Source organism: Plasmopara halstedii, assembly GCF_900000015.1.
Source record: "Plasmopara halstedii genome assembly, contig: Scaffold_3120, whole genome shotgun sequence".
In the NCBI taxonomy this organism is placed as follows: domain Eukaryota; phylum Oomycota; class Peronosporomycetes; order Peronosporales; family Peronosporaceae; genus Plasmopara; species Plasmopara halstedii.
In genome coordinates, this window is record NW_020190023.1 from 2,469,427 (window position 1) to 2,469,854 (window position 428).

Consider the following 428-nt stretch of genomic DNA (forward strand, 5'->3'; position numbering starts at 1 on the left):
AAAGCTGTCTTGAAGGACACCAAGAGAGTGTTGAACGCAACAAGTGGATTATCGATCAAACGGAATCCCTTGGATCCGTACTATCCTTTGGTAATGGAATTTCAAGACGTCGTCTCCAAAGCCCGCCTTCGGTCCTACCTCCGGACCGAGGTGTGCGTCATGAGATTGACCTAATTTGTAACACGTCATTAGCCCCTGCCCAAGTAGCAGTGCGATGCCATTGACGCCTTTTTCAGAAATGGTACGTGCGAGCAAATCTCTCCATTCGACACGCACGTTTTGTGTTCGGAAGCCGAACGGCACGTGGCGTATCGCTCATGCTTACAATAAGTTTAACGCTGCCACCATTTCGGCACAGACGCCGGTTCCCAGTAAGGATGTTCTTCCAAACAACATGGTGGAATGTACGAAGTACAGTGCGCTCGACT